We start from the raw sequence: 27,260 nt of genomic DNA, 5'->3' as shown, positions 1-27,260 counted from the left end.
TCACATTTGCATTATGGATGAATATGTCAGCAGTAGCAACACTTTTGAAAACATAGATGCTAGCCAAGACGATGTAATCATGAGATCCGTAACGCGTTTATTGTACACTCGACAGCACAAAAACTGGGGCACTCCTGAATTCCAATGTGTAGGCCGCACCTGTCTGTCTGCAACCAACATAGCAAAACTGTGTTGCAGGACCTGTAGACCCTCTGCAGTACAGTTGTTCGACTTTACACAGCGGGAATCAGAGGAGACTACTAGAGAATACTGCTCTTTATGCCAGTAAGTCCAGATGAAAATCAATACCGTGATCAACAAATATTAGAAAACACGTTATTAGAGGTGACACAGCCCTTAACATTTGATTACAATAAGTGACACTGCAGAAGTCTTACCACGAGCTGTTCGTGATCTGGATTCGAACCCACTTTTAACAAAACAAAGCTTCCGTGTTCGATCGAAACTCAACTAGGCATAAGGAGATGTAAAATGTCGGAATGTTCACTAGTATCAGTTTACAAGGCCGAATGTCTGAACCTGGAAATAAATGACGATACGTTTAGCTTATATTACCCCAGAGAAGTAACCACAAAAGGTATGTGATAAAGTGCAACGGAAAAGTGTGAAACACCATGAAGTAAACTTGTGGCGACGGACGGGGAGTAGAACCCAGTACCTTTCTGAATTTTTAACTAAGTACAATCAGATGACAGATATTAACCCGAAACGACGATACAAATGATTTTGGGCTGGTGGTGATTCGAATCTGGCACCTTTCGCTATTTTCTTATAGCCACGAATAGGCATGAAATCTTTATTGTTTCTTCACCAGTAGCAAGATGTGCACACGTTTGGTTAGAGGTAACACAACGTATAGTTCTGTGCTGCCTGGTCCTCCAACCCTGCGCATACTCTCGTTGTTGAGCTCACACTAAGAAGTGTCAAATATGATATCCCTTGCATTAGAAGTATGGATCGACCTTTCGTAGAAACATGGAGGAGTTCAGCGTCGTGAGGAAACAACGAAATTATGGGGCGGTATCATCTCGAAGGGATCGAATCCAGAGATAAATTTTCAGTGAAAACAAAACTATTTGCATTCGGAAGAGAAGGATGGTAGTAGAAATGTGAATAAATAACGTGCCGCAGTGAAAAAGCGTTTGTTCTAATATTGTGTCCCCATCTCGTCCCCCTGCCCTTTGCCTCCACCTACCGCAAAGAAAAAAAAAGGAAAAAAAAGGAAAAAAGAATGAAGAACATCCGCGACACTCTTGCGCCTAATTCGCTATAGGACTACTACAAAATCAGCTGCCTTCCTTCAACATTTTCCATGTCCTCGGCCAATCTCGTCAGGTGATGGTTCTGGGGATCACAACCGTTGTGCGGGCAGTCTCCTTAGTAGACTTCTTAGGTCTTCTAAGGGTTGTGTCAATAACCGTAACATTTGTTTCACCTTGGCCACAACATTTGATGTTTCCCAGTTACATATTTGCTGCCACCAGGATTTCCGTTATATCCAAAACATTCAAATTTGTTTTACTAATCGGTTTCTCGAAGCTTGACGAAACCTTCTTAGTAATCATGTGCAGAACCTCACACATTTTATTGTTTGGAGTAAATTGTCACGTTTCGTAATTTACTTAGCTTTTCTGAGGAGTTTACTAGATGGCAACATTCCTGTCACAAATCTAAGAGCAATGTTCTGTTGTTGTTGTTATTGTTGTTGTTGTGGTCTTCAGTGCAAAGATTGGTTGATGCAGCTTTCCATGCTACTCTGTCCTGTGCAAGCCTCTTCAACTCCAAATAACTACTGAGACGTACGTCCTTCTGTATCTGCTTACTGTGTTCATCTCTTAGTCTCCATCTACGATATTTACCCCACAAGCTTACCTCCAGTACTAAATTGGCGATCCCTTGATGCCAACTGATCCCTCCTTCTAGTCAGTTTGTACCACAAAATTCTCTTCCCCTCCAATTCTACCCAGAACCTCCTCAGTGGTTACGTTGTAACGCCGGAAATGCATATCCACCTTTTTCCATCTATTGTACTGTAAATTTTTCATTATGTTGTTAACTGAATGTATAACATTTCTGTGTCTTTGTATATTGTAATTGTTTTACTATTTGTATATATATGCATTTATGTCGATGTATAATTGGTTTGTTTTGTGAATATTATTTGTATTTATACGCTGGGTCTGGCCTAGGGAAAACTATACTATCGAACGAATACATCGATAGGTCGTGTGGAGAACGAAAGTGTTTAGGATCTTTGGTATAGTGTTAACTCTGCCGCGTGGAGCGCGGGCAGAGAAGGAGTCTGGCTGGAGTAGCGAGTGGAGCAGGTGTGTGGTGTGAAGCTCCCGCGAGTTGCCGCGCTTTCGGGGTTTGGCAGCATGTAATTGCGCTCGACTCGCGATGATAGTTTCTGACATGGTGTCGTGGACGGGAAGCATTAGCTGGCGCACATCAAGAGCCCATTTCGCCTGGTGACCGTGTCGAGAAGAAGGCGCGCCAACATCCAGCTTCTGCAACAGCGACGGCCGACAATGAGTGACTGTCGCCACCTCCTCGATCGACGACTTCAAACCTTCAATCAACCAACAAGGAAGACTAAAAGCACGTAAAGTTTCAGAACTGTATGGCAGACCTCAGCTTTTCAAACTGTTCCATTTGCCTCGCAAATTTACAGCAACTTAGCATGAGCTTTTGTTGCTCATTGTCCCAATTGCATTACCAAGCAGGGTCCCTTCCTTTTCCGAAATGAACCCGAGTGTCGTTGAAATTCAGACGCCAGCATTAAAGTACAATCATTCCATTTCACTGCTTTAATTTCAAAGTTCAGTTTAAGTATTCATAGCTGGCTACAATATTTAGATTACGCAAGCACAAATTAAGAGTGCGAGTTTTGTTACCGTATTTTAGCTTACCTGTGACTGCAGCTCAGCTTGGTACGTACTAAATTTTACTATTGTTAATTGTTCAGAATCATTTAATTCAAGTTCAAAGCTAAATCTCTTATTTCTAAATTGCGTAGATTCAAGTAGCTTTTGAAATGATTGTTGAGGTAGTCCAAGACTAACCGTATTTTACTGAATTTCGATGTGCTTAAGAAAGAAAGCTTCTTATTAATTTCAGTCACTAAATTAACTTTCAGTTTTCCGGTTTTATTGATTCTTTTGCTAAATTAAGTCAGAGTGCAGCGAAAGTTATTACTTCTGACAAACTTTCAGTTTTCACACTACACGTGTCAACCTTCAGTTGCCACACTTCTAGTGCTAATTATATGTGTAATTACCTTTCTTTTTCAGTTACTATAGTAATTGTCCTTAGGACTGGCGACCGTAATTTCCCCCAAATCTCAAATATCTAATTACCGCTAGTTAATTGTTAACGTAACGGCCGCACTTTTACTTTCTTCATTAACTTTACCCCTTTCCAAAATTAATTTCCACCAGTTTCATTTGCATTTTTCCTTTCATTTAGATGTAACCCTTTCCTCCCTCTTTACCGACAGATTAACTTCGGTGACGATTGCTTTTCCCAAATTTCCATTAGGTACACGCGGTTTAATTTTTCACTGTCATTAAGGTCGATAAGTGAGGGGGAGGTTACACGTGGCGACCTGGTGACAGGACAATCTTCAGATTTGAGGTTGTTCTGGACACGAATTTTGCATTGTGCAAATCTCGTAACACTCGTTACGAAATGGTCGATACGTCAGCGAGAATATTAGTGTGAGAAATCCTAATTAGATTTGAGATTTGACATTTACATTGAAAAATATTAAAATGATTGAAGGCAACAATTGCCAAAATTTGGTAGACTTGGTTACGGAACAATCGGTCGAACAGTGGGAAACGCGCACCGCGGTACCTATTGTTCAGGGGCAGGCGGCTAACATGAAAGACGCGACCGCCGAAACGCAACAAAGAGCAGAAATGGAATTCCAAACTTTAGAAATTGTTTCGGAATCGGAAGTGAAAATCAAATTTGAATTCCTTGATGACGAATACGGGGGGACAATTAAAGAGGAAGCCGCTGCGGAAGTAAAACCGGTAGTTTCCGGGAATTTAACTGATTTATTGAATGTTTTGATTAACGAAATCAAGAGTCAATTGGCAGAAATTAAAGCTCTGTCTGCCAAGCAAGAAGATCAGGCTGCCAAGCAAGAAGCTCAGGCTGCCAAGCAAGAAGCTCAGGCTGCCAAGCAAGAAGCTCAGGTTGCCAAGCAAGAAGCTCAGGCTGCCAAGCAAGTAGCTCAGTCTGAAAAAATTGAACGAATGCTAGACAATGAGAACAAAGCTATTAATGTTATTAACCACAATGTTGAAGTTGTTAACACAAAAGTTGATAAAATCAGAGACGATATTGTTGTGATTAATACCGAAATCGGTAATCTTAAACAGGAAATGATAGGCGTTCAGGCGGAAATTGCGAGCATAAATACTCGTTTTGATTCCGAAATTAGCAGAATCGAGAAAAGTGTAGGAGATGCAGTTGCTCCGATCATCGAGAATAAGGTGACGGAACAAATTCAATTAGTGAGAAAAGAGGATCAACAGAAGGTGGAAACTTTAAAGGCTTTAGTATCCGAAGTAGATACCAAAGTGACGAAGCAGGCTAATACCTGCGAAGAGAAAAAGAGGGAAGTGGAAACGCTTGCGACAACCACTTGCCAAGTAATTACGAGAGTGTCGGAATTAGAAAAGAAACTTGACGAAAAACAGAGCTATGTGCCAATCTGTGCACATAGTTCGGAATTGTTGACGAAAGAGGAGCGGTTCGACCCCTTGAAAAAAGGCGGTATACACGCGACGGATTTCATTAAAAATTGTGAAAGAGTTTCACCCAGATCATGGACTAATGAGAGAAAAATTAATGCGGTTATTGATGTGTTGGCTGGTGATGCCAAGCGTTGGGGCTTAAACCTCAACATTACGAACCTGACTTTTGACGAATTTAAAAATTTGTTTCTGGCTGAATACTGGTCAGAGCAAAAACAGCAAAGTGTCTGGCGCGAATTTGTCGTATCGAGGCCTTTCGATGCGAATTCGCGCGGCTCGATGAAGTAGTTTTGTGAGGGCTGGATTCGCAAGTTGGAATATTTGCGTGATCGCCGCACGGAATCCGAAATAGTCTGGAAACTCTACAAGAAGCTTCCAGATGATACAAAACGCTACGTAGGAAGCAATTACAGGACAATCAATGATTTCCTGGAAAGAGTTGAGGACGAGGACAATTGGCGCAATAATCACGATACTGGTAGAGGCCGTAGTAACAACAACGGGTACCACAGCAACCACAACAATGATAACTATGGGAATAATGCATACCGCAATCTTGGCAGCAATAACAATAATGGTTCGGGCCGTAATAACAATCGGTACAATGCAAATAATAACCGGAATGACGGAAACCAGTATCATACTAGCGTGATACGGGCTGCGCAGAATAGTAATAACGCTAGAGGGTGTGACCAGCCGCCTCAGCAGTATCCGGGGAGCGTATCTGCTGGGACGAGACAGGGAAACCATTAGCCGCGCCGGTGAGGGGCCGACCGGGCGTGGAGAAATTTTGGCGGCCCAATAACAGTAGGAAACCGAGGTGTCGTCGTTATGAAAATTCCGTATGGAATAATCAACGGCGGGAGAGCGTGCCAGTGTTAGGAGAAAGGAGTGCGCCCACAAGTAGTAGATCAGCTGTAGACACGGCAGTAGAAAATACATTCACTGTCAGTGAGAACAATTGAAGTAGTGTTCCGGAAATCGGTTATAAAGTGGCAGCTGTAATACCCACAGCGGAACTGGATATTGAGTTTAAGAATGATTCGCAAGTGTTGAGAGAAGATCAGATGTCGGATAAAACGTCCGTCATCGAGCGAGGGGATGCAGAGAGGGATGAGGTCTGGTTAAGGCAGTTCGGTCGCTTATACGACGAACTAAGAGATTATAGGGGTCTGTATGCGAGAAGCGTTTATGGGGAGCGCGGGCAGGATTTGCCGCGTCTCGTCCCACAGGAAGATAGTGATTGTGAAGTGATAGAAAGTTCTGGCCCTAACCGGCAGACTCTACCGGAAACAGTTGATGTTAATGGGGAGCACGAGCAAGATTCGTCGTGTTTCGTCCCGCAGGAGTTAGATGTTGAAGTAGAAACGGAAATTTCTGGCCCTAACCGGCAGACTTTACCGAAAGTTGTAGTGGTAGAAGTAGCCGACCCATCCGACGCGAACATCCAGTTTAAACATTGCGAGAGTATTAACGAGAAAGATTACGAAAATTTTAGTGATAGCCGGAAACGATTGGTGGAAAAGCACGTAGATTACAGCGTGTATGAGATTAGAGCTGACGTTATACGGTGAGACGGTAGCAGTGTGGGTTGCGCAGATCCAGAGGAAGTAATTTCAGATGCTACTGGGCACATTCTTCCAGGTAGATTGGCAGATGAGATCAATCTGACCAAAGTGGAATCAACGAAGGTGACAATTAGTGAATTGATAGCAAAGCAACACTCACTAGTTGACGAGTTACAGGAAAAGGTTTCGGTATTGGAGGCGAAGCTACAGACTAAGCCTCAGGACAAACGTGTTGAAATTAAAACTGTATGTGAACAGAGGCTGAAAAAGCCGCCAGATAAGCCGGATTTAGGATCAAAGCCGGATGGTTTTTTCTGGAATGACCTGGATATAGACGAGGATTTACTATGGGAAAATAAAGAAACAGTCGAGGACAAGTGTAGACAGATAGTAGTGTCTGTTAATATGCACGAACTACAACTAAACGTGTTGATTGACACCGGTGCAGAATTGAGTGCTGTATCTGGGAAAATATTTGAGTTACTGAAAGACAGACCTGGCATCGTAGTTATGCCAGTAACAGGAGTGAAAATTATCGGTGCTACTGGGATGGCCAGAAAACCGGTCACAAAACAGATTTTTGTCAACTTCGAGATATGTGGGGCACGATTTGAGCAAGAGTTTGTCGTCGTGCCAGACTTAACTACGGAAGTAATTATCGGGTTAGATTGGCTATTAAAGTACCGTGCAGTGATTAATTGCGAAAGCAAAACTTTGACATGTACGTCCCAAGATGAAACAATAGTAGTTAGCTTTGACGAGGCAGGAGATGGTGTGCGTAGGCAATACCAGCCTATACACATTGTTAACTGGCCGGATGACATTGGCGCAGGAATGAATTTGAGCTGCTGTAACGTGAGGAATCTCAGCATTGACAGAAGTGTAGAAAGTGAATTGGAAGAGATAATCAAATTCCCTCCACGGATTGACATTAGTATTGGTGTGAAAAATGATCGTTTGCGAGAAGTAATGAAGCTAAAAGCCGATGCTCGCATACGACGTCATGATGCTAAAGTGCGTTTTGCTAAGTTTGCAATCGGAGACTTAGTACTTGTAAAAGCTCATGAGAAATCGAGCGAGATAGACAATGAAACCTCTAAATTTAAGTTTGTTTATAATGGACCATATAAATTCATTGGTATACCTCACACAAATGCTTATTGCTTAGAGTATCCAAGCTCTAGAAAGCTATTAGGTATACGGAACATTGTAGACCTGAAATTGTACCAACCAAGGATTGATTAGTACCACAGATAGGGTAATTTGTACAGTATGTAGATATAGAGTGTAAGATTTAAGGATTTGCTAGGTTGCCATGCTTATGCCTGACCAAGAGGTCATTAAAGAAGTTGTAGTTAATAAGTAATTAATTTTGACTAAATGATATAAGAGAGAGTGATTATTTGTCAGTTGAAAAATCCAAGCTGCTAGTTTGAGTTTTCAGCTGAGTCACAGTAGATTAAGGAATGTAAATATGATTTTGTAACTAGCTGTAAGATTTCATGAATATGTGTTTTACTAGTCACTGCCGATGTACTTAGACGCTGTTTTAAGTTTCAGGCTAGTACATGCGTGTGATGATGGACAGTGTTGAGTTATCCACTGTGATAGTATTAATGGACTCCTTGAGATTACTCGGGAGTGAGGTTTTCCGAAAGAATTCAGTGAAACGGACGTTCTGGAAATGCCGTTACACAGGGCGAGTGAGATCAAGCGTGCCGCACAGGCGGGCGCAACAATACTGGCGAGACGGAGTCGCTGTCGGCTCTTGTGCAGTTGTCGGCTCTTGTGCCGCCGTCGGCATTCTTTGTACTTGCGAGTACGGAAGGCGGAGTTGTTTTTCTTTCCGGACATCTGAAAGAATTCTGCTGTCAATATTTATGGACTTTTCGATCTGCTGAATATAATTTTAATTGGACTCTCATGACGAGATAATAATTATGAAAAGGTTGTATAAAATGTGTATTCTATGTAATTAATTATTAATTTGCATATTTAATATACCTGTTTTCTATGACCATGTACTCTGGTTAATTTTGTAAATAGTATTCCATTTCTTGATAATGTTACGAATTTTGACAATTTTAGAATAGCTAAACCATTTTCTATGTTTCCTATGAATTTTAATATGTTGTCAACCTGTTTTATTTTGTGCAAGATGACAGAGTGGAATAAGATTAGGAGTGTCTCCACTCAATTATTATGGTCTAAAAAGTGATTTATGCTTAATTAGACGAATGCTAAATTTTGTTGATGTTTTGAGCATATGCATTTCCGCTGTTTCTTTTTTGGGACATTTTCTGAGTCTGTTTAGGTTACACGAACATCCTCAGACAATGTGGGGCACGTGTAACGCCGGAAATGCATATCCTCCTATTTCCATCTATTGTACTGTAAATTTTTTCATTATGTTGTTACCTGAATATATAACATTTCTGTGTCTTTGTATATTGTAATTGTTTTACTATTTGTATATATATGCATTTATGTCGATGTATAATTGGTTTGTTTTGTGAATATTATTTGTATTTATACGCTGGGTCTGGCCTAGGGAAAACTATACTATCGAACGAATACATCGATAAGTCGTGTGGAGAACGAAAGTGTTTAGGATCTTTGGTATAGTGATAACTCTGCCGCGTGGAGCGCGGGCAGAGAAGGAGTCTGGCTGGAGTAGCGAGTGGAGCAGGTGTGTGGTGTGAAGCTCCCGCGAGTTGCCGCGCTTTCGGGGTTTGGCAGCATGTAATTGCGCTCGACTTGCGATGATAGTTTCTGACATGGTGTCGCGGACGGGAAGCATTAGCTGGCGCACATCAAGAGCCCGTTTCGCCTGGTGACCGTGTCGAGAAGAAGGCGCGCCAACATCCAGCTTCTGCAACAGCGACGGCCGACAATGAGTGACTGTCGCCACCTCCTCGATCGACGACTTCAAACCTTCAATCAACCAACAAGGAAGACTAAAAGCACGTAAAGTTTCAGAACTGTATGGCAGACCTCAGCTTTTCAAACTGTTCCATTTGCCTCGCAAATTTACAGCAACTTAGCATGAGCTTTTGTTGCTCATTGTCCCAATTGCATTACCAAGCAGGGTCCCTTCCTTTTCCGAAATGAACCCGAGTGTCGTTGAAATTCAGACGCCAGCATTAAAGTACAATCATTCCATTTCACTGCTTTAATTTCAAAGTTCAGTTTAAGTATTCATAGCTGGCTACAATATTTAGATTACGCAAGCACAAATTAAGAGTGCGAGTTTTGTTACCGTATTTTAGCTTACCTGTGACTGCAGCTCAGCTTGGTACGTACTAAATTTTACTATTGTTAATTGTTCAGAATCGTTTAATTCAAGTTCAAAGCTAAATCTCTTATTTCTAAATTGCGTAGATTCAAGTAGCTTTTGAAATGATTGTTGAGGTAGTCCAAGACTAACCGTATTTTACTGAATTTCGATGTGCTTAAGAAAGAAAGCTTCTTATTAATTTCAGTCACTAAATTAACTTTCAGTTTTCCGGTTTTATTGATTCTTTTGCTAAATTACGTCAGAGTGCAGCGAAAGTTATTACTTCTGACAAACTTTCAGTTTTCACACTACACGTGTCAACCTTCAGTTGCCACGCTTCTAGTGCTAATTATATGTGTAATTACCTTTCTTTTTCAGTTACTATAGTAATTGTCCTTAGGACTGGCGACCGTAATTTCCCCCAAATCTCAAATATCTAATTACCACTAGTTAATTGTTAACGTAACGGCCGCACATTTACTTTCTTCATTAACTTTACCCCTTTCCAAAATTAATTTCCACCAGTTTCATTTGCATTTTTCCTTTCATTTAGATGTAACCCTTTCCTCCCTCTTTACCGACAGATTAACTTCGGTGACGATTGCTTTTCCCAAATTTCCATTAGGTACACGCGGTTTAATTTTTCACTGTCATTAAGGTCGATAAGTGAGGGGGAGGTTACAACGTCATCTCCCTATCTAATCTTCATCATTCTTCTGTAGCACCGCATTTCAGATGCTTCAATTCTCTTCTTGTTAAATCTTATTACCGTCGTGTTTCACTTCCATGCTTGGCTACACTCCATTCAAATACTTTCAGAATGGACTTACTGACTCTTAAATCTATACTCTATGTTAATAAATTTCTTTCTTCATAAACGCTTTTCTTACCGTTGCCTGTCTGCATTTTACTCGTATATCCTCCCTACTTCCATTTTACTCGTATATCTTCCCTACTTCGACCATCATCAGTTCTTTTGATTCCAAAATAGCAAAACTCTTCTACTACTTTAAGTGTTTCATTTCCTAATCTAATTCCCTCACCATCACCTGATTTAATTAGACTACACTTCGCTATCCTCGTTTTGCTTTTGCTGATGTTCATCCTTTCAAGACACTGTCCATTCCGCTCAATTGCTGTTCCGAGTCCTTTGCCGTCTCAGACAGAATTACAAAGCAATCGGCAAACCTCAAAGTGTTTGCATCTTCTTCCTGGACTTTAACTCCTACTCCAAATTTTCCTTTTGTTTCCTCTACTGCTTGTTCAATATACAGATTGAATAGGCTACAAACCTGTCTCACTCTCTTCTCAACCGCTGCTTCCCATTCGTGCCTCTCTACTCTTGTAACTGCCATCTGGTTTTTGTACAACATGTAAATACCTTTAGCTCCTTGTACTTTATCCCTGCCATCTTCATAATTTTAAAGAGAGTTTTCCAGTCAACACTGTGAAAAGCTATCTCTAAGACTACAAACGCTATAAACGTAGGTTTGCCTTCTATGACAAGTCGTAGGGTCATTATTGCCTCTCGTGTACCTACATTACTCCAGAGTCCAAACTGATCTTCCCCGAGATCGGCTTCTACCAGTTTTTCCATTCTTCTGCAAAGGATTCGTGATAGTACTTTACATCAGCGACTTAGTAAACTGATAGTTCGGTGTTTTTCACACCTGTCAGCAGCGGCTTTCTTTGGAATTGGAATTATTACATTCTTCCAAGTCTGAGGGTATTTCGCTATTTCATACATCTTTCTCACCAGATGGAAGAGTTTTGTCATGGCTGGCTCTCCCAAGGCTATCAAAAGCTCTAACGGAATTTTGTCTACTTCCGGCGCCTTGTTTTGACTTAAGTCTTTCAGTGCTTTGTCAATGTCTTCACGCAGTATTATATCTCTCTTCTCATCTTTACCTACGTCCTCTTCCATTTTCATAACGTTGCCCTCAAGTACATCTCCCTTGTATAAACTCTTTATATACTACTTCTACCTTTATGCTTTCCCTCTTTGCTTATGACTGGTTTTCCATCTAAGCTCTTGATATTCATACGGGGTGTTCTCTTTTCTCCGAAGGTCTCTTTAATTATCTTACCCCTAGCTATATATGCTTCTACATCCTTACATTTGTCCTCTAGCCATTCCTGTGTAGCCATTTTGCACTTTCTGTCGATTTGATTTATTAGGCGTTTGTATTCCCTCCTGCCTGCTTAATTTATTGCGCTTTTATATTTTCTCATTTCATCGATTAAATTCAATATCGCTTGTGTTACCCAAGGACCGAACTCTACACACACATAGAGATTCTGCACGCATATTAGCAATCACGAATTGTTAGTATCAACCACTTGTATGTCATTTTAGACATTGCTGCAGCTCTGCAAATAGCGCCATACTCTTCACAAAATGGTTCTGCAGCGGTGATTTGAATAGCGATTCAAATTTATAACGAACTTGGAGGCATTAGTCCAATTACCAGCGTAACAATGCAACCCTCTGTGTTCTAGATGAATTCACTGATTCGGTTGCAAAGGGTGTCATAAGGCCGCTATATCGTCTCCTGAGGCAAGATGCCCATAACTGTTATTACTGGCCCTTGGCATCCTACATACTTGCTCGAGGACAGAGTTGACGTTAGAGCTAGTCCCAACCATATTCTACCAGAGATGGGTCAGGGGCTATTTCTGGCCACGGGCGTAGCTCAACACCACACAGACACGTGACAGAGACACAAGCTACGTAAGGACGTGCATCATCCTCTTGTAAAATGGCACCACCATAGGGTGACAGGAGAAGCAGCATATGAGAAAACAGGATGCGCATAATGTACCACTGTGCCGTCAGAACTCTCAGTCACTACCATTAATGATCTGAAGTGACATGCAGTGGTTCCAGACACAATGAAGCTAGGAATAATACGGCTATGGCTTTCCAAAACGTAGGCAAATCTCTCTAGACCAGAGCCATAGTCACATACGATCGTTATCCAGTGCACCGCAGAACCACGATTAACGTTTCAATACAATACGACGTCATTCGTCGTGGGCCATGCTCCCCGGTCACCTGACCCTACAAACGAAGACATTTGTGTTGTGGTGTTGACGGCAGCCTACGAATGAGGCGGTAACTGCCTAATCCACTGCTTTCAGTCGCTGACCAGTAATGCGGGATGACAAAGAATCTTGCAGGCAATCCATTACTTATTCCCCGATGACAGTTGCAGATGTGAAGGAGCTGCTATGAGATTAGTGCACAATAGGCAGACAATTCAGAGACACATGCCAAGTAAGGACGTGCATTATCCTTTTGCGAAATGGCACCACGATAGGTTGCGGTGGTAAGATGTGGTCGACTGGAATCTTGACGACGAGTATACCTAAGGACCCTTACAGTCCAGCATGTGGCTACTGCCACATTCCACAAAAATCTGGGTATTGTACGATTAGAGCAGCGGTCCCACTGGAGACCTTCAATGAGGTCCCTTCCAAACTCTATCAGGAACTGATAACACTTTCTCACATGAGTATGTGGTATCTCCGCGTCCTTCGTAGCGATCACTTGTCTGACGCTGCTGTCACCTGTTGTATACTCTACAATATGTGATAACAACGCTAAACGCGAACAACAACAATGCAGTCTGGCAGCCGTTCTACTTGTTCCAGAGAACTGCAACTTTACCCATTCACATACCCATTGATGATATCTACGTTACATTGATACCTAGTACTATATTGTGGATGCTTCACTTTTTCTGTCAGACAGTGTAGATTGATTGCTGTACAATGTTTCTGACAATCGCTCATTGAATAAAATCAGTTTAGAGGGGAAAAAACTCGCAGAAGAAAGGCTTATGAAAAGACCTCTACCTTTTTCCAGACTGAAATGTAAGCTTACGATGTAAGCTATTGGGCGATTTGGTATCAGCGCTCAATGCTAGTAGTGAGAGAAAAACTGCGAGAAACTTCCATTCCGGTATCTCGATTGGATTTCTATCCCTGCTTCTTTTGAGAACACACCCAATGTTTTATCGGTGCACCACTCCGATCGATTGACGTTCAAGCTAGGAGTCACGAAGTAGGAGACGGCCGCCATGTCCCACATACCGTAGTGCATGGATCGAGAAAGCTTTTAGCGGAACGAACGTCGGTAACGCAGCGCACTCCTTAAAGCTGAAATTAAACTTGCATTACGAATGTGAGGCGTTTGAGACATTGGAAAGGCAAGTGTTGGTTTTTGAGAGAAGTGGCTAGGCGGATTGGACTGTCGGTAAAGAAATGCAGAATTCAAGTCAGGCACTCTGGAGTCCCACCGAGACAGGAAAACCGCTGTTCAGCTACGGGTGTGGGGATTCCACATCCAACAAACCGCCTGCCGTGAGAAATTGTTCTCCCTGAGAGAAGAAAACACGTTGGTAGGATTTGTGCAAAAATCCCTTTATTGAGGGTACTAAAAATGGATCAAATGGCTCTGAGCACTATGGGACTCAACTGCTGAGGTCATTAGTCCCCTAGAACTTAGAACTACTTAAACCTAACTAACCTAAGGACATCACACACATCCATGCCCGAGGCAGGATTCGAACCAGCGACCGTAGCGGTCTCGCGGTTCCAGACTGCAGCGCCAGAACCGCGCGGCCACTTCGGCCGGCTATTGAGGGTACTGGTATCGATATTAGCAAACATAGTTTCTGTATCACGTACAGAGTTGGCATGTCAAATCGGCAGGACAAGGCACAAAAATAATGAAGGAGATTACAGAAAACTGAAATGAACTTCATACCACAGATTAGATACATGAAAATACACAAATAATTAGATTTACAGAGCGAAATATGAAATCCGGTTTCGGAATTTGAGAAAAGTGTGAAGCACCTGTTTATTTCATTAAGAGCCGTATGGAACGAAAAGGGGACGTAGATATTTTTTATGGGAAATCCCTCCTCCAGGCGGTTTGTATGCAAACACGCCAATTAACAACGATTGTTAGCGGTAAGAGGCAAAGAACTTACCGACTCCAAATATCAGATATGTATTACTTTTTAAATATTCCGTGCTGACTGAAAAGATTAAGTCTGAGTGTATTTTCGTACGATTTTACAGCTTCTGCATTAAGACAGTTTCAAATACGGTTTTAAACTTCTATTATTAAAATTAAACCTTCATAATTTTAGATAATGTTACAAGTAGTGACAACAGACTGTCATCAAAACACCTGGAATAGTAAATGCTGCCAGTTAACAGAGAAGTGTTTCCACTACGAACTTAAGCCGGTAGCACATAGGTACACATATGAATTGTTGTATGGAGATAAACGATGCGGGGGTAAGCATCACCTACCTCTCAATGGGGTGGGGTTGAGGTGAAAAAGAAGCTTAACGCACTGCCAGCAAATATCCGAAGTATATTCATTCAGAGTTTGAGAATGAGAGCACTTAGCGACTTGCAAGACTTCACAGATAATTTTAAATCTTTACGAAACTTTCTGTCCGCTCTGGAATCTTACGGTGTAAAAGAGCAGAGAACAACACTAACATGTTTGCGGTATATGTCTCATAAATGCTCAACGTCTGCTCCTAAGCCTCTGGATCTATCCAACAAGGAGCACATATTTCTTAATACCTGGAAAGAAATATTGCGAGGCTACAAATCACCAACCTCCCATCTGCGGGTGGGAGTGATAGCAGGGCTGATGAAGAAAGAGGTGGGGGTGTGGATGATGTGGTGCACAGAGACAGCAGGGGATGAGGAGATGAACAGTCATAGAAGGTTGGGGCGAGGACATGCATAGACAAAGAAGGGAAGAGTACGTGGATAGAAAGAGGGAGAGTACGAGATGGACAAAGGGAAGGTGGAGTAAGAGGTGGACACGGAGAGGAGGGAGAGGATCAGATGGCAAAAATGGAAGATTGGAATAAACAAATAACTGGGTTGCGCAAGGATTTACAACTATTCAACTGAAAATAATGTACTGACGATCTAATATTGTTTTGTAAAAACCTTGTAATAGAATACTTGAAAATGGGTTAATGTGAAGTTGTAAACTAAAAATTAACAGTTGCAGGCAACATGGAATCACTCAAAAAATTCATAGCAAATGATGAAATATCAGGCATTGTCTCTTATTAAGAAACCTGAGCTGGCGTTAGATATACTGTATTTCTTTTGTCCTATCGCTCATGATGGCCGTGTACTCTCGTCCGTCCAAAACATGGCAGCCAGTAACAGAACGGTTTCAGTTATCCCATTTTCCAGCAGGAAACGTTCACATAGGCATACCCCATTAACAAGGCGATATATCATTCCTTTCAGTCCTGGCTGTCATCGATGCTGTCCATGGAACTTCTTTAATTTAGCAACAGTCTGAAGATATGTGCTTCTTAAGTTCGTGAGAAACGTCATCCCTAATTTCAGATAGGTCGTAGACTCTAACTGTACAACAGCGAACTACGTTGCTTCCCAGAAGTCGAAGTTATATGCCACCAAAATACTTTTCGCTTAGGAGTCTGAACTTTAACACCGAGAAAGAATGGTCCCCATAAATCTGAGCTCGAAAGAGCTGGAAGCGGAGTGGTGCGGACAGTACCTACTGTTCTTCGAATAAACGTTTCAAGTTACTAACTCCCTGTTGCCAGAAACTGTTCTGCGTATATGCGGCATCTAAAAGTCGCCCCAACGAAGAGCAGGGCTCTGAGCCCTAAAATTACCCTTACTCCATACCTGAGAGTCGAATTTCGGTGTGTATCCAATGGCACCGCAAACTTGCTGCTGGACATCTGTGCCTGTGAGTAACGCAACGCTACCAGAGGTGCAACAGCAGCCCCTGGTATGTTTACGGCCATCGTTGTAAGGCAGGTTGAACTGAAACTTTAACTACATTTGGCCACACACCGTTCCGCCAACTGTGTTTACGCCTCCATGCCAGCCTGTCGCATTATTCAGCGGCTTCTCAGCAATGAAAGCCGACGCTGTGGTGGGCAAGACACGAATCTAGCATGTAGCAGACGCTGTCAGTTACAGTGCATCGTCGAACCAACACTTCGGACAAAGTTTCACTGTCTGTTGGACCATGCGAAAAAGAAGCCGGCCATCCTGCATTGCAGCTATATCGCTAGAGCCAGTTCCCGGCTGTCGGCTTGTCCTTCGCCCTTTGCAACTCTAAACGTCAGCGTACGACAAACCCGTTTGCAGAAAATAATTATTCTTTCATTCTTGGACTCGAACACATGCCTATATTCGATCGTCCGAGATCGACAACGGCATAAAGGCATTTGTTTGGCGTTTACACTGCATTCTACATTATTTATAGATTAATTTTCCATAACATGTGACACTCCAGTCACACGAGACAGGACGGTGCTGAGCCTCACCGTACACCTCTCCACAGCCCGTACCACTTACATTTTGGTACTCCGTTTCCAGCTCCTTCAAGTTCAGATTCATTAGGACCGTTCATTCTTGGTGTTAAGGTTCAGAATGCTAGGTGAAACGGATTTTGCTGGCATATAATTTCGACTTCGAAGAAGAAGCAACGTAGTTCGCTGTCGTATAGTTCGTGTCTACGACCTACCTGAAATTAAGGAAGAAGTTCCTCACGAAGTTGTAAAACACATACGATACGTATATTCAGACTGTTGCCAAATTAAAGAACTTCCATGGACAGTACCAATGACAGTTAGGACTTGAGGGAATGATATATCGTCTTGTTAATGGGGTAGGCCCATAAGAACGTTTCCAGCTGGAAAATGAGATAACTGAAAGTGTTCAGTCACTGACTGCAATGTTTTGCACGGACGAGAATACACGACCATCGTCAACGATGGTCAAATGAACCAGCAGCGCAGGTTTTTTAGTAAGAGACAATGTAGTATACATTCAGCTAAGAGAGTAAATCGTACACATACGGTAAATCACCGCAGAAGTTGGGGCAAGAAGGAGAGATGGCAGTAAATTGTCTCCAGTGGGAACGGTTTCGTGATCAGCAGTTCGCAATGTGCTAGTGATTCATCAGTTAAAATACCATCTCTTCCGTTCTTTCTCCACTATCCTCAGATCAGAAAATACAACTCAAAGAATAACCGAGGACATTTTGAAGATGTAAGATGCACATGACGTCGACTGCATTTCCACGGAGAGCCCTTGCGCCATTCCATTTTGTTCTATATATATATGTGCCTTGATTTTTTTCTTCATGGAATGATTCGTACAACCAACAGCTATATCGCAGTTTTTTTTTTCACGTGAGAAGAAATTAATGTACTGGTGTTACACGTTACGTTTCTTTCCTCAATAATCTGAAATAATTATAAAATTATAACAATTTTCCATTTCTATTATGTGTTAGTATTGTCTCTTGTCAGCTGCTGTGTGGTATGTATGTATGAGGGATGGTCGATAAGTAATGCAACACTTCTTTTCTCGGCCAGTTTCGGTTGAAAAATGTGGAACATCGTAAACCTGCCTCGCAGAATCGTTTGCAAACTATTAGCATCGTCCGTGCCTGTCATTCGATGTGCCAGTTGGTCCTTAACTACTTCTTGCATCCATAGCTGCGCGAAATTTAAATGAATTCTCCAAATCTACGCCCTTACTAATTAGAAGCGCAGCAAGATTCATTAAATACGAAGGAAACCTACGATGAACTGAGAAAGGTATACGAAGTTCAGCATACTCGAAAAAGATTCCTGCAATGGGAAATGTTAGTGCAAAAATAAATTCAAAATGTCAGTTGAAGAGAAAGAACTTAGTTCAGACGAAGAAGAACAAATCAACCTTAAACGTTATAAATGTAATCAACGGAAACATGAGGAAGCTAACATTAATAAAAGAAACAGAAACAACAAATTCACTGCCATTTCAGTAAACTGTGAATTCAAGAAGTTTGTGTGTTCAAATGTTTGTTGTTTCTCGACTGATGCCTTTGATCACGAATCTGTTACGGTGTTTGGACCCAGGCGCGAGTGGACACTTTCGAACATTTATGAAGTGCACAGTCCAGAAAAGCGGGTCATTAATTACGGAAACTGTAACACTTTAGAAAGCGACACAATTTGCTGAAATTAACGTTTTCGTTCATGTGACGTGCAGTGCCATTTCGATTACAAACAAATTAATTAAGCCTGGAAAATATTACTTGTTATCAGACATCAAAATAAAAATACATGGCTTCGAGCTGTGTTTGAATATAAAAGAGCAGCCATTCAAAAAGGTAAGATATTCTCGCAGTAGCAAAAACATGACGATAGTGTTTTAATATTAGTCAGAATCACCTGTGCAGCACCTCTGACTGACAAAATGGAAATGTGTCATCAAAGGAAAGGTCATGTAAATTATACAGATTTGGAAGTGCTTCAGAATTACGTAGAAGTAATGAACACTGAAGATAGGGAACAGCGTGGAATGAAAGCAAACAAGAAATCCACATAAACAGAAAATGATAAAAGAGAAGAGGCCACTTAAGATAAAAAAAAAACGAGATAGGTCCTATTATTTCCCTGTTGTATGATGTCATTACATTTATAGGAAAATTTATTCGCTTCTCAGCTGCTTATGCGACGCAAAGTAAATCTGAAATATTGGAATGAGACAATGACAAGTAAACGTTTAAGTACGAGGGTAACCATATTTCGTTGTGATAATAGAGGTGAAAATTTGTCCAGTGAAATGAAAAATGTCTGTAAATAAAATGGAATCTACTTACACAAGCCTTACGAAATTACAGTTGCCAAACGAATGAATGAGACTATTACAAGCAATGCCGTTGAATTGTAAAAGGGGGATGTCTTTCAGATAAAAAACAGTAATGACCACTGTTTATTTGACACTATACTTGATAAACAGAACACATACGTGTGCATCAAAGCAGCAGTTCCAAGTTCTCTTTGTAGTCGTGAAATGCCAAAGGTACAGCAACTGGATGCATTTTGATTGCATAGCGTGTCTGCGACTTTTTGGAAAAACTGATAGCAGAAAATTTTTTTTCAAGTATTAATTAATGTTTCACAACTGCATTTTGTGCTAGCGTACTTCGGCTGTGGTGGCCAGAACACAGATGCATGTATATTTTAATACTGAAGAATGATTCCAGATTGAATTTTCACTTTGTAGCGGCGTGTGTACCGATCTGAAACTTATCGGCAGATTCAAACTGTGTGCCGGACCGGACCGCGAATATGGGCTGTCGCTAAACTTTTTCTTGATCACTTCCTTTCTTCCGGGAGCGCTTTTCTCGCAAGGTATGCTGAAGTTCTTGAACTATGGATGGTAGGAAATGAGTTTTAGGCGGGAGTAGCGCTGTGAAGTCGGGTGTGAGCAGTGCTTGGATAGCTCATTCGGTAGAACACTGACCTACGAAAGGTAAAGTCTCCAAGCTCGAGCCCTGGTACGGCAAACAGTGCTGACCTGCCAGGAGGCTTACAAGAATGGCCGCCCCACAGAGATGAAACAGATGATGACGCTATCGTTGATGAAAAGGATATGAACAGTTCTAAAGATAATCTCAAGTCAGGTGATGCTGAATCTGGGGAACTAAAGTCTCCTGAAACCCTTAGAAATACGAGGGAAAGAACACGACCAGGGAGAATGGAAGATCATATTGTACAAGCACTGAACACCGAATAAAACATCGAATATATCTCTGACACATTCAGTGATATTTTTAGTACGCCACATAAACAAGAACTATGTGGCGGACTACCAGATGAATTACATGTTATCTGATTAACTGGATATAAGAGGTTCGCTTAGTGGAAATCAAAACGAAAAATTGTGTGGAAAAATGATAATGAGATATAATGTAAAATCAAGTGGCAGAGATAAGACAAATAAAGAAAGTTCAAACAAATTTCGGGCTTGCAGTCGGTGATCGTTCAATACCTCGCACGATATTTCAACTGGACACCTGCCAGTCATCTTCAGGTGAGCCGTCACAGACTGGAGAAAACGTCCTCCGTTCCACAATACATAGCGATACATCGTATGAGGTATTGAACGAGCACCGGCTGCAAGCCTGAAATTTGTTTGAACACTCAATGCGCAGGGAAAATTTTAAAATTCCCATATAAAGAAAGAGTTTCGTGCCTAATGTCTTGAGGACACAGGCTTTGTTTAAAGCAGAGCTAACTGACGTTATGAGATTTGCAGCAGCTTTTTTAGCAGACAGGTTAACATCGTGTTGTAGGTGGATGATTTATTCATTTCGGGAAATAATAGAAACAAAATTAAAATATTTGGGTGGTTTGAAATTGTTCTTCTGAATTCAGATTGATAAAAGGAAGGCAAAAGGTTTATTTAGAAATTCTATAGGAAGAAGTTGATTGGAATACCTGTAAGTTAGCACATCTACAGAATTTAATATTAAAGAAATTGAAAGTTAAAAGAGTTTGAAGGAGAAAATGCACTGCAGGGAATTAGCAGGATGTTCTCTTTATGTAGCTGAAACACCAAGCTCTCGTTATAACAGTAATGTTAATAGTTTTGCAATTATAAGAGTGAGACAAAATAATTACGATAGAAATGTTTAAAGAAATTAATGCTGCAAATAAAAGGCGTTGTAATACATGGAATGTGAATTCTAAGACGAAAAAGACGATACGCCACGATGGAGCTACCAGAATGGGACGGAAGTTAGTCAGTGTGATGAATATGTATACACAAAAACGAATGATTACAATTTCAGAAAACTTGGATGGTTTATTCAAGTGAAAGATCTCACAAACTGAGCAAGTCAATGACGTGCTGGTTCAGCTCTGGCCATTAGGCATGCTGTTATTCGGCTTGGAATTGACTGACAAAGTTGTCGGGTATTACCCTGACCGATATCGAGCCAAATTCTGTCAGACTGGCACGTTAGATAGTCATAAGCCCGCAATGGCAGAAGGGCCTGCTCATAAAGCTCCAATAATTCTCAATTGGGGAGAAATCGGGTGACCTTCCTAGGCAAGATAAGGTTTGACAAGCACGAACATAATCGTGAGAAACTATCGCCCTGTGCGGGCGGCCATTATCTTGCTGAAATGTAAGCACAAAATGGCTCGCCACGAAGAACAAAACGGGACGCAGAATATCGTTGACGTACAGCTGTGCTGTAAAGGTAGCAAGAATTACAACCAAAGGGGTCCTGCTACGAAAAGAAACGGCACCCCAGATCATCACTCCTGATTGTCAGGCCGTATGGCGGGTGGCGCTCAGGTTGGTACCCCACCACTGTCCATGGAGTCTCCAGACACGTCTCCCGCCTGGAATCTCGTTGACTGGAATAGTATTGTCTTCAGTTATGAGTCCCACATCCAACTGAGCCCCGGTGACCAGCGACGACGGATCTGGAGACGCCAAAAATGGTTCAAATGGCTCTGACCGCTATGGGACTTAACATGTGAGGTCATCAGTCCCCTAGAACTTAGAACTGCTTAAACCTAGCTAACCTAAGGACATCACACACATCCATGCCCAAGGCAGGATTCGAACCAGCGACCGGAGCGGTAGCGCGATTCCAGACTGAAGCGCCTAGAACCGCTCGGCCACACAGGCCGGCGGAGACGCCACAGATAGCAGTGGGATACCAACTTGACTGTCGTCCGCCATACGGCCCGGCAACCGGGAGTGACTTTCTGGGTTACCATTACTTTTCAGGGCAGGACCCTTTTATTGTCATTACCGCACAGCGCTACGTCGACGATAGTGTACGCAAGTGATCTTGCCCTTCGTGGCAAGCCATTCTGGTGTTATTTTTCAGCAAGCCATCCTGGGTTTATCCTATCTTCAAGATAATGCCCACCCACACACCGTAACAGCTTTACTTCTGCCAGTATCACGTCTCCTACCTTCCAAAGCTTACAGAAGCTCTCCTGTAAACCCTGTAGGACTAGCACTCCTGAAAGAAAGGATATTGCGGAGACATGGAAGACACGGAATACTGCTGTTTATTGCTTTCCTCCACCCCCCCCCCTCTTTTTCTTCTGTAAGTTGTTAATGTCAGTGTTCGCTCATTTATACATCAAGAGAAGGTGTATCTGTCTATCGCAGCTACACAGAAGAATTCTGATGGGAAGAAGGAACTGACTGGTGAGAGGAAGTCCAAGAAATACGAGGACGAGGCAAATGAAAACCTTAAATTTGTAATAACAAATCGAAATATCGCGCCGTTATCCTGTAAGTTGACAAGCGTGCTACTAACAGTGTGCAGAATGGCCTGTAGGTGGCACCATAGTGCAGATGCACACCTACAGTCGCAGTATCAGTATAAAGATGACCGTCCCACCTGCGACTTGCACCAGGGAAGAACAGCGTTCTGTTATTCGGTTTTTGCGTAGTGAAGGTGTGAAACCTATTGAAATTCATCGATGAATGAAGCTTCAGTACGGTGATGCATGTTTGTCACAGCAGCAAGTCTATGAATGGAGTAGGAAGTTCGCAAATGGCGTGGCTTCAGTGGAAGATGCTCCTCGTCCAGGTCAGGCACAACGAGTTGTGACTCCACAGAACATTGCAGCAGTTGATGCCATAGTGAAGGAAAACCGCCGAGTGACACTCAATGATATTGCAGCATGTTTACAGATTAGTCATGGGTCAGCACACCACATTGTGCATGAGTTGCTCCAGTTTCACAAAGTGTCTGCAAGATGGATGCCACGGCAGCTGACTCTTGAAATGAGAGAACGACGTGTTGATGCTCGTCAAGAACTTCTTCGGCGCTTTGAACGAGAAGGTGATGGCTTCCTTGTAAGAGTCGTTACTGGGGACGAAACCTGGATTCACTTCCACCACTGGAAACGAAGAGAAGCGAGCAAGGAATGTCGCCATTCCTCATCACCATAACCAAAGAAGTTTCGAACGGAACCATCAGCAGGGAAGGTTATGTTGACTATCTTTTGGGACGAAAAAGGCGTCATTTTGGAGCATTACATGGCTAGAGGGACCACTGTCACCAGTGCATCATACACAGATCTCCTAAAAAAAAAAAAACATCTGCGGCAATGAAATCAAAGCGACGTGGACTGCTGTCAGCAGGTGTCCTTTTGCAACATGACAATGCAAGGCCCAACACTGCCCGTACAACAGTAGCAACAATCACAGACCTGCATTTTGAGTGTCTTCCTCATCCACCATACTCACCAGACCTTGCCCCAAGTTATTTCCATATGTCTGGACCACTCAGAGACGCAATGGGAGGAAAGAAGTTCCGTTCTGATGAAGAGGTACGCCACGCAGTGCATGTGTCGTGGCGCGGACTACCAAAAGAATTTTTTTTCTAAAGGAATTTATGCACTTTGTAAGCGCTGGAGGACTTGCATTGAGCGTGGGGGAGATTGTGTTGAAAAGTGATACAGCTTTGTATCACTTCTGCACAAGAAATAATATTTAAAACAATATTTAAGGCTTTCATTTGACTCACCCTCGTAATAGTGTAATAGTAGTTGAGACGGAAGGAAAAAAAATAGAGATGAGATGACCAAAGGTAGTGTTGATAACATGACAAAGATACAAGCCTATTGGAGGGCAGAATGGAGACAGCTCGGATGTGTCGAGAGAGAAGCAGATAAAACTTTAACTTCCCCTAGACTGAAGTGTTGTTTCGGATAAGACGCAAGTGACAGATTAGTTTGTTCCAGAGTTTCTGGACGTATTCAAATGATGATAAGAATCTGGGATGAGAGGAGAAGTACTGAGGGTATCTGTGACTGAAAAAAATAGATGATTTGAAAATGGTATCAGCTATCACGTGGCGTACACACTGAGTATAGGAAGGACTGGCGTGGTAAAAAGAAGTTGTAAATGTTGACTATCTGGTTCCTTTGTTTATCATATGGCATACATTAAGTTTTTGAAACCCGAGAATATACAAACGTAACTAAACTGCTACACATCAACACTTAAACACAGCTCTCCAGTTGAATATAACACGAATGGCAGAAGCTATAGGCGAATATCAAGATATGTTATATATTTTATCCCATCAGTCGTCGCTGCCAGGAAATCTTAGAAAGGATCCTAGCAAACAAGTACGGGACGTGTTGATACAACATGAAAAAAATTGTGTGTAATTCCGCGCCACAGTCATGAGATGGTGATAATGATTTGCCGCACTAGTGGAGAGTGTCTGCACATATGCCATGCCCCTTCGATTCGATTCAGGGTAATCAAAATTGCCCGAGTCCTGTCAAACCGAGGGGTTCTTCAGGATGTGGAGCAGTCTTGGGCGTTGCCATTCATCGATAGCACTGAATTAATTTTCAGTAACAATCCAGGCTGTTTCGAGAGTGGTCTGACTTGGTCTTACTGTTTCGCTGCACAAGGAATACGTCGTTCAATTACGGAACTTTGGGTTTATGAACAATCTTCTGGTATGTAGCAGCGCACTCTTCAGTCTAGCATAAGGATGTGGAATTTTTTTTTCCACTGACGGTCCCCGCTTGTGCCACAGAGCTTTTGGAATATGTTATTTCTGCTATGTTCTTGTCAAGTGCTCGTTGAAAGAAAGTGTCGTGTGTAATGTGATCCAAAGGTATTTTGACTGCATCTTACGACAGACACGAATGGCTCTGTATGCCAATCTGTTGGACAGATAATAACTTGTAACTTCTGGTTTTTTTTTTTTTTTTTTTTTTTTTTGTTAGATTGTAACCTCTAATTACGGGCGTAGTGGCCAAATAAGTCAGATCCGTAGTTACAGGTTCTGTTTAACCCGGCTGAATCCATTTCCAACATTTATATCCTGGTATTTAAAGCTTGACTCACAAATATGCCAGGGTGTATGATAAAATATATTGGGGGCTAAAACTATACCTAATCTAGAAAAGAACCCAGTAAAACCGTGAAAGTAAGAATGTAGTAGATGTTAAAATAATTTATTATAAAAATAATTAGAACACTTAGCAAAAACGCCACGTTTGAGGCATTAAAACAGGAGCAGTTGACCATAGTGTCACACTTTCTCTCTATTGTAGACAGTCTGGGAAGGACGCGTACTGTTGCCGGCACCAGCTACTCGCTATCTATAGTGAGGCCTACTTTTTATTATAAATTATTTTAATTGTTACTACGTTCTTACTTTGTAGGGTTTTACTGGGTTCTTTTTTTAGGTTGGGGATGGCCTTAGCTCGAGGAGCGAGGGCGACATGCTAAGGTAAGCCATTGCCCAATACATTTGGACAGCTAGCATCGTTTCCTGTCGTAACTGTAAATGTCCTTCCAACTAATATGTCGTCAGTTAGTTATGTTCCCCGTCTGCGTGGAATAAGTTGTCATAATTTAATAATTTATAAAGCAACCCTTGCCTACAAAACGTATAATGTTCTGCACTTAGATAAAAGAAGACAACTGATGTTTTTGTCTCCATTTGGTATCCTGATTCAGTGCATGCTTTTAATGATAACGCTCGATAAGGGCAGCTCCCTCTTGGTCGCAGTTCATCTTGCTCAGTAGGAAAGTTCTGAAAGATCATTAGACTAATCTGATACCTGAGAACCAGAAAGAGCAAGATCTCCTGGATAAAATGAATTTATCGCATGAAATAGGCTCACATGTTTCTTTTCAGAACCCTCCAGCTATGAACTGTGAATACCTGATATGTTTTGAAAAAAACGTTTTGTATGACCAGGATATCCTTCGCTTATGAAAAAATGGCTTACTTCCGTCTATCTGAGGTCACTACATGTGAATTTGAAAGAACTATTGAAAGTAGCGCGAGGAAAAAGGCAAAGCGGTGTTTAGTACAAATGTCCTGGTGTGTGGCAGCGGTCGTAAAGCTGTGGAACAGCGCACCTGCTCTGGAGGTTTCAGCAGTTTAGCAGTGTACGTTGGCCTTGCCACACTAGTTATCACACACCTACAGCGTTTCACGCGACGTTTAAACCACGAAAATATATGCCGCAACACGAAGGCCATTTGGCGGTGTGCTCTCTAACGTGCGGCTTTTACGGTCAGCCGCAGCGGTTTGGTACTTACTCTCTAAACAGCTCGCGGTTCGCAGAACAGCCGGCTGAAACCACGCATGCGCCTTTTGACATAGTGTCGCCACTATGATGTATGACGGTACGTCTATATACGGAGATACTCAGCTAATATGAATATTTGTAACAAATCAAAACTTTTATACTCCAGATTGGCGAAAGAAACCGTGCAGTTTTATAGATTTCACTTTATTTAAGACTAAAATTACAATGACGGAGAAAATTACATCACCTAGAAAATAATTGATGTAGAGTAATAAAATTTTGGGGATAACGCATTTAAGTGATTGACATTGCGAGGCCACAGGTTAAAGTAAGCGCGAGGTAAGCCATTGTAAATGTGATATGCTGGTACATAAATAACTGTTGTAGCTGCCAGAATGTTGAATGCAAGCATGCAAACGTGCATGCATTTTGTTGTAGAGGTGCCGTATGTCAGTTCGTGGGATGGGGGTTCGTCCTTGTTGCACCTGATCGGTCAGCACAAGGACGGTTAATGCTTTTTGTGGGTGACGCTTATGTTGACATCTGATGATGTCCCATATGTACTGGACTGGTGACAGATCTGGAGATCGAGCAGTTCAACGCAACATGTCTACACGCTGCAGAGCACGCTGGTTGGGTTAACACTGCGGTACGTGTGCGAACATTATCCTCTTGGGAAACACCCCCTGGAATATCTTTCAAC

The sequence above is a fragment of the Schistocerca serialis genome, chromosome 8, assembly GCF_023864345.2.
Source record: "Schistocerca serialis cubense isolate TAMUIC-IGC-003099 chromosome 8, iqSchSeri2.2, whole genome shotgun sequence".
Classification (NCBI taxonomy): Eukaryota; Metazoa; Arthropoda; class Insecta; order Orthoptera; family Acrididae; genus Schistocerca; species Schistocerca serialis.
This window is presented reverse-complemented; position numbering follows the sequence as displayed.